Genomic DNA, 7,942 nt, shown 5'->3' with positions numbered 1-7,942 from the left:
GATCTCTCTTTACACAGCCGGCTTTACGTCGCGTATTTTCATACACTATAGCGCAGCAGATTGTAGAGTATATTGCACGTGCCCGTTTGGGAACAAAACGCCCGCCTCAGATCAAAGGCAGCCTCTTTCAAAGCGACGACGCAGTTTGCATTTCACTGGCGCTGTTTAATTTATTGGTTTTGGGTCCTAAGTCTATAAAGGAACAGTAATCTTTTTGAACGCGGTTTGGTAGTATTTAAATGTTCAAATTGTAGTACTTATTCATAATTGGTTGAGCATTTTAGGGTAAAAATGTTCTCTCTCAGAATTTTTCAAAAAACATTGAATAAGACAAAAATAATTTTGTTTGTTGCATAGTTCAAAAAGTATTTACGTATAAATAATTATGTTATTATTAAATGTTTTATTCAAATCCAAGTTCAAATATTTATTTGCTCAATTTTGGATAATATTTTACTTTTAAACATTTTTGAACAAGTAAAATCAGTTGTACATTTTTCAGTAAAACGCAACAGATAGTTTCGAACAGTGGCCGGCCATGTCACGCGCGACCAGACGCGTTCAAGCCGCGTATTGTTAAAGCAGTACGCTTTGAAATTTTGTCTATCGAACTTAATTTGATATAAAGCGTTCTCTTGGGAGACTGATATTAAGTATTACAGTCTAAGGTAAATGAAAGTTTAAACTTTTTCTGAAATGATTTCGTGCGTTTGAATAAAATATGTATGCAGAGTTCTTGTAAAACTTGACAGTTATGGAATATGGGCCATAATTTATGGCCCAAGTAAACTGAAATATCGGTACTCACCCCTTTAAGTTGAGTTTCACCCCTTTAAGAGAGTTGAATTAACTCTTTATTAATTGGCAGTTATGTCCATGTCAGCTAATGCACATTCTTTCCACCTGTATAGCGTGGCAGTTAGCGACTGTAATGTTTGCAAAAGACGCGTCCAAACTGCGACATGTCACAAGCAGAATACCTAGCTCTTGTTTGTTGTGTCAACACACGTTTAAATAGCTTCAGTATGGTCTTTTTAAACTTCAATTCTCAAAATCAATATATGGAAGACGTGTGGGTCCAAGGCGTGCTTTAACAACAAAAGAACTAAAAAGAGATGGACTGAACTCTGGAGGCTGAGACATCTTCATGCGACGACTCATCATCATCATTATTTCAGCCACAAGACGTCCACTGCTGAACATAGGCCTCCCCCAATGATTTTCACATCGCCCGGTTGGTAGCGGCCTGCATCCAGTGCCTTAAAGGTAGCAGGTAGGCGCTGGATTAGACGTCTAAGCTCTTGAAAAACTTCTTGATAGTGTAATCGTGTTGCCAGGAACGTATCTATTCTTTGTGCTTGATAATTAATTTAATGAAAAATGATAATGCCAAAGTATTTTTAAGTCTCACTGCAACGCGAAACATTGAATCCAGCTTATAAATCGATGGAACACTTAAAAAGCAAAGATTTCAATCGGAATCGAAAGAGAATAGAGAAAAGAAACACCTAATGAAATAGAGCTGTCCCTAACTAGCAATCTAGAGACAGTGGAGGTGTCGTTTAAACGTTTCACAGTTTACATAATACGATTTCCAATTAAGCGCCGCAAACACGAATACACAATGTAGACACGGAAAAAATATGTAAACAGCCCTCCCTCGGAACCTTGGGTAGGGCCGCCACAACTTGGTTAAAGTGAAGGTAATTTTTTAATTTAATTGAGTCACAATAATTCTGTTCTTTCTATTTTAAATGGGGCTTAGACTATGAAATATGATTAGCCCTAGCACTTTTGGACAATGAGTTTCATGGACATTATGTTCCACTTCAAAAAATTTGCAAAAATAGTGTGTCCTTATTAATATGTAGGATAATTTAATGAAAACAGTATAAATACGTCTTCGTTTTGTATTTTTACGTTTTTGTACCTAGATTATAGTTAATTTTGATGAAATTAGGTAAGATAGTAAAGATTGTACGTAAGCGACAGATTTAGGCTTTCTGTGGAAAAAATGCATACCGCTTAACTCAAAAAAGTATCTCCTTTAGCAACAATGCGCCAACCCTAATAGAAACAAATCGAAATGAAAAGGAAGAGAAATTCAATCGGTTGTTGCATTTTCTATGTTATTGGTAGCGAACGGCGTGTTTACGGAGCCCGTAGCGAGCCACCATTTAATATTCTTTGGATAAGGTTTAGGAACGTTGTTGTGCCAGAATTATAACAGTGGCTGTTAATACATATGCGGATTTGCTGGAACAAAAGTCCTGTGGCTTACAAAAAGGAGATAGGGATTCGTGGGGCCAAATGTAATGAGTTGTGGTCTAAATTGGGCCTATTATTGTATGAAATCGTTTCTGTCTCCTTTTCGCGGGAAGGCGCTGGACAATGCGGTCAACCTGGAAATGAAAATTCCAAATGCGTTCAATCTGCAAATCAATGGGGGAGACCTATATTATTCAGCAGTGGAGGTCCTGAGGCTGCTGATGATGAAACAAGCTGTGTCAGTGGCCAGACTCTTTCTTGTCTCGTCTCATGTAACCACGTCATCAATATTATTCAGGTTCGTTGAAATGTGACAGGGGATTTGGTGGTGTGTACCTTATGACTCAATCCAGAATTAACCTGAATCGATGCAAGTAAGCATAAAAGTCTTGTTGATTTGATTGCATTATCCGAACCATGAGATTACTCTAGATCGGTATCTTGAATCATTACCATTGTATTGATTACGGGAAATTCTTGATCAAATTATAAGGACACAAAGTATGACGTTTCTTTTATCCTACACACAATTACTGTCAGCGTGCCTCTAGTATGTGTATCAGTATATGATTGTCCAGCATAGCTGAATAACTCTATTTACGTAGTGTGTCTTGTCAATCCAATTTCACGGCTAGGCGTGGTCCTTTGACGCTGCGGGCTGGGGTCAAATGTGGGCGTCGGGGGATAACCAGGGGACCTTCTTTGGGAGTTGATTACTTTACACTAGACTTGGATTAATGCGGTCAAATAGGTATACTGCTCGTATTTTAGCCTCTTGATCGACTTTTTACAAATCAAACATAAACTTTAAATTCTCGTATGTTTAGTCTATCCATCGACCTTTTTTTAAATCAAACACAAAAACTTTTGAGTTCACCAATCAAAGTTTCCGAATCTTAAAAATTTGTTAACAAACACCATTTTATAGTAATCGTATTGTTACACGATAAATCTTATTTTCTTTTATTCATAGGTACTAAGTACCGCTACCAATATCATTGGGAAGGCCTATGTTCAGCTATGGACGTTCAGTTGCTGAAAAATGATGAAGTTTCGCTGTTGCCCCTAATACACCAATCTCTACCAATCTTAATTAAAATTATTACATGTCATGATTTTGCAACATCGCATGACTTTAGCGAATACTCTAAGTATACACACATGACTGTTTATGTTGAAACTCCACTTGCACTAGTCCTAAATAAGACCCTTAAAGTATTACTAAGTATCAAGATAATACAAGCAATCATTTAATAATATTGTGTTTATTGTCACAGATGCCCTAGCAAGCTCATTGAGTCGTGACTCCCCATAATGCTCCCAGCTTGTTTTCGCTCGTCTTTTTAAGGTAAATATAACCCGATCACAGATAATATTATAATACCCCGATGAACTTGTTTGTCTATGCTCACTGCGTTTACACAGCTTAGTGCAGGTTGCTTTTGTTGTCTATGTAGATTATTGGATTTTGATCTGATCTTGAGATGAACTTTGCTGCTTATTTAGTTTAAGTTTTTGCTAAACATCAGTTATTGTGTATTTTTTATTAGTGTCTGCATATTTTTTTTTTTCAAATTAAATTTTAGTTCGTTGCCGAAGTTTAAAGTAGAAGTTAGTCTGACACTAATGATTTAGCCTAGGCGCAGACCACCGACTTTTAGTTGGCCGATAGTTGGGACGGGCTGTTGATTATGGTATGAAAGTGCGCACATTACACCGATTTGGTATCGACCGATTCTTCATACAAATTAGAATGGGCCCAACTATCGGCCAACTAAAAGTCGATGGTCTGCGCCTAGACTAAGGCTTGTTCCCTTGTGAACACACATGTCGAATCTCATAAGTTGTTGGAAATTTGAACTACAAATTCCAACGGATCGGTTTTTTGCGGGACACTGCAAACGGAATGTTCGTATGAACGTTAATATTAAAACACGTAATCCTGCAAAAAACGGGATGTCTCTATGAGAACAAGCCCTAACGATTGCTATCTGCGTTATCAAACTCTCAATCTAATTGAACAGCTAAATATCCAGTGTTTATTATTTATGTTCCAATCTGAACATTGCTTTGATTTATCGTCGTTCTTTAACATCGCGGCCTCACCACAATTAAAATGCTAATTGTTCGCTAGCTTCTCACTGTGGGCTGTGTTCTGCTAAATATTAGCCAGGAATACGAAGACGGAAAAAGGTGGAGATGGTATTTTGAGAATAACGGATCATCATCATCACCATTTCAGCTACAAGGTATCCACTGCTAAATATTAGGCCTCCCCCAATGATTTCCACATCGCCCGGTTGGTAGAGTAAGTGATGGTCAATCTTTTTTCTTTTCTATTCAATCAAACCATTGAGTGTCTCTAAAATATGTAGTTTTCGAAAAACGGGTAGAAAAAAAAGGTTGAGATTAATTTTATTATTTGTTGTATAAATTAAAGCTCTTGGATGTAATGTGTAAGTTTTAATCACGGATAGTTTTATAAGTGTTAGGGGAGAGTTCGGTATATTGTACCGCCGGGTAAATTGTAATATTTCGTAAAGTATTTATTGAATGTCTGTAATTGCAACACTCAGCGATACACAACTAAAATCAATTAATATCGGCCATGTGGTTTTTGCCGTGACAACAAACACGTGAGTTTTATTTTGAAAAGTATTTTTTCATTGTTTTCAAGTAACTTTTGACAATACATGTTTAGTTTGTAATTTTGTTAAATTTAATCACAGGGTGTTTCTAATATATTATTTAGAAGCGTAAATTAGTGTGGATTACAATTATTTGAAACATTTTTCGGTATTTATGAGCTATATTTTTTACCGATTTTTTAAAAGCACTATCACCTAGTCGGCTAAATTGTACCACATCAAGTTGTATGGAACTTTACCAAAGGATTTTGAAATTTTTTTGAGTAAANATTTGAGATTTCACTTGACATTGATTGCAATCTGACATGGAGTTTTCAAACACTTGTAAAAATAAAAAGTAATTAAATCAAAAGCAGTAAGTATCTAGTATTGATATCAACTTCGAAGCAAAAGACTCCCAAAATAACTTTCTACCCCTTTTACACGTTTGTCATGAATTATAATATTAAGGAATTGTTAAGCAAAATTTCAAGTAGATTGAACCAAAGAATCACTTTGTCCCATACAAACTTTGCCCCCTTTTTTCACCCCCTTCATTTCATGACCCCATTTCGGAAAATCGGATACCTACGTCATACAAAGAACACACCTTCCAACTTTCAGGTCTCTACGATATCCGTCAGTCATTTAGGACAAAGCATTTTTATTAGTTGTCCAATACTTTATCGTTCCAGATATTATGTCATTGACAGGAGGGCGCTACTATCTTAATGGGTTATTTATTAGTCCCAACTTTATGCCACTTGACATTTCAGAATCGTTTGACTTTAGATACCTAAGCGATTTGATATTCAGAGTCTTTTAATGAAATCAAGTTCTAAAATAACTTGAGGTGTTGTACCCGATCAAGCTTTTCATTGCAGGACAGTTAAATAGTTTTATTATTAGTTTCTTCTTTAAGTCTTGATTTGTCAGAGTAGGTAAAGGCTCCATGAGAGCAAAATTTAGTTTTATGATAGTTTTTAATTTTTTTCTTGAAATATTTGACGCCTTGTGATTACAACGAGACGATTGTGATTACGAGAGATTTCTCGTTAATATAGGTCCACACAAATAAAGAATGTTTGACTTCGACTTTAATAATTATGCTCTTACATAATTATAAATAAACTAGCTTTCCGCCCGCAGCTTCGCCCGCGTAGAATTTTTCGGTTTTTATATAACCTATTACACTCAGATATGATGTGGCTTTCTATTGGTGAAAGATTTTTTAAAATCGGTTCAGCAGATCCCGAGATTACCCCTTACAATTTAACAAATATACAAACACACAAACTTTACCTCTATATAAATTAGATAAAGATAGGTAATTTGAAACCCTATTTTGTTTTATTCTTTTTTTATTTTAAATATTTCACAATCCAAACTAATATTTACCTACTATAAGAAAATGCTAAATTGTAAATATTAGTTTGAATTGTTAAATATCCTATCCTACTAATATTATAAAGGCAAAAGTTTGGAGGTCATGATGTCTGGATGTCTGGATGTTTGTTACTCTTTAACTTTTCTTTTTGTTGAAACTTTACAGTATTATTATTATTGTTTATAACCCAGATTAACATATAGGCTAACTTATGACGATATGTGACAAATAAATTTCAATAAATAAATAAGACGTGTAAAAAGCGCCAACTACCTATCGTCATTGGTTAAAATCTACAGCGCTTNATTTTTTTGAGTAAATCATATTTTGAAGTTATAATAGCGTAGTTATGTTTGACTAACAATAAATGAAAGCAAAAGACTGGCAAAGTAGATTAGGTACAAGTGTGCGTTACGATAATTGGAATTACAAAACTTGTACTCAAAATCGTGATAACGTGTAAATCAATATCGATTGTCTATGTTATTAACTACTGTTCCTTTTCGTTTTCTAATTTGTTAAGAATGTATCGTATAATATTTTGCCATAGTTTTTTTATAGGCTTGAAATTTATTGAAATCCAATTTAGTAACCCTGTGGTACAAATTATCAAACCGGTTGGCTAAATTGGACCGAAGCTCTGAACTTGTACTTTGTTAATTTGTGCTAAATATTCAACAATCATGTTCATTAATACTTATGAAATAGTAAGTTGAATAATGTATCTTTTATTATATACCATGGACATTAGCAAAAACAAAACAAAACTATGTGTAAAATGGGATTGAAAAAAACTGGTCCAAATTAGCGGACTCTCCCTTAAGTTAGATTGATTGGCCCCAATAACTCTTTTCAATTTTATATTTATCAGATATTTTTTTAACATTATTATGCATGAACAATAATTGAAACGAGAATACTGACTTTATTCACACATTCAGGATATAAATACTAGGTATTGACTATATTTTTTCAAAGTAACAAATTAATTCAAATTCAAATTGTTTACATTGAAATTCCTAATTTTAAGGTATTTAAACAACTAAAAAGTTGAATAATACTGGCTATAACTTCAGTCTGTAATTTCGTTATCACAACATTATTACTGAAGTTGCCCTCTTTCATAATTAAAATGAGCTCCACCAGTCGTATCGTAGCTCGCTCGCGTGTATTCAAATATTTGTGAGTTCGCGAATATGATAACGGAATCGCTTTATTTCGCGATATCGCGGGAATTAATTAAGGCAACTGCGTGAAGCACCGCCCGCGGTAAAAGCGCAGACTTTCAAACAATTTGTTTATTAAACAGAACAGGGGTTCTCAATCTTTGGTAATGACATCCCATTTGGAGTATCAAAGGTCCTTTGCTTAGATGTTCACTTTTTAGGGCGAGAAGCCCACGGAGACTTTTTAGCATCGCTACTAAGTCGCATTTGCAACGCACTACATAAGTGATGCCAACGCACTACAGAAGTGATGCCAACGCGCTACAGCAGCGCAACTGCATCGCTAAAAAAAGTCGCCGTGGTTGAGGGCCCTTATTCGTAGAAAAAACCTTGTTTATACTTATATTGATTAATTGATAAATTCAATTTTATGCAGCATTATATTTATTTTATAAATAGTCCGTGACCCTTATGGGGCACACTGAAAACCAGCG

This window comes from Ostrinia furnacalis, unplaced genomic scaffold (genome assembly GCF_004193835.3).
Source record: "Ostrinia furnacalis isolate ACB-3 unplaced genomic scaffold, ASM419383v2 OfSCF6223, whole genome shotgun sequence".
Lineage (NCBI taxonomy): Eukaryota > Metazoa > Arthropoda > Insecta > Lepidoptera > Crambidae > Ostrinia > Ostrinia furnacalis.
Note: the sequence above shows the minus strand (reverse complement) of the source record.